This window comes from Nematolebias whitei, chromosome 11 (genome assembly GCF_014905685.2).
Source record: "Nematolebias whitei isolate Nwh7 chromosome 11, NemWhi1, whole genome shotgun sequence".
NCBI lineage: Eukaryota > Metazoa > Chordata > Actinopteri > Cyprinodontiformes > Rivulidae > Nematolebias > Nematolebias whitei.
Window position 1 is genome coordinate 36947244 of NC_056508.1, and position 305 is coordinate 36947548.

General features: G+C 51.1%; 1 protein-coding gene across 1 annotated transcript in view; it reads right to left on the minus strand.

Annotated features, from left to right (window-relative positions):
- Positions 1 to 305, minus strand: part of si:dkey-11f4.7 (piezo-type mechanosensitive ion channel component 2) — a 54341-nt gene that overhangs the window by 4038 nt on the left and 49998 nt on the right. The gene's annotated exons all lie outside the window — the stretch shown is intronic.

Consider the following 305-nt stretch of genomic DNA (forward strand, 5'->3'; position numbering starts at 1 on the left):
TGTCCTGAGGACGGCTCAGAGTGTTCATGTTCTGAGGACGGCTCAGAATATTCATGTCCTGAGGACGGCTCAGAGTGTTCTTGTCCTGAGGACAGCTCAGAGTGTTCATGTCCTGAGGACGGCTCAGAGTGTTCATGTTCTGAAGACGGCTCAGTGTTCATGTCCTGAGGAAAGCTCAGAGTATTCATGTTCTGAGGACGGCTCAGAGTATGCACGTCCTGAGGATGCTCAGAGTATTCATGTCCTGAGGACGGCTCAGAGTGTTCATGTCCTGAGGATGGCTCAGAGTATTCATGTCCTGAGGA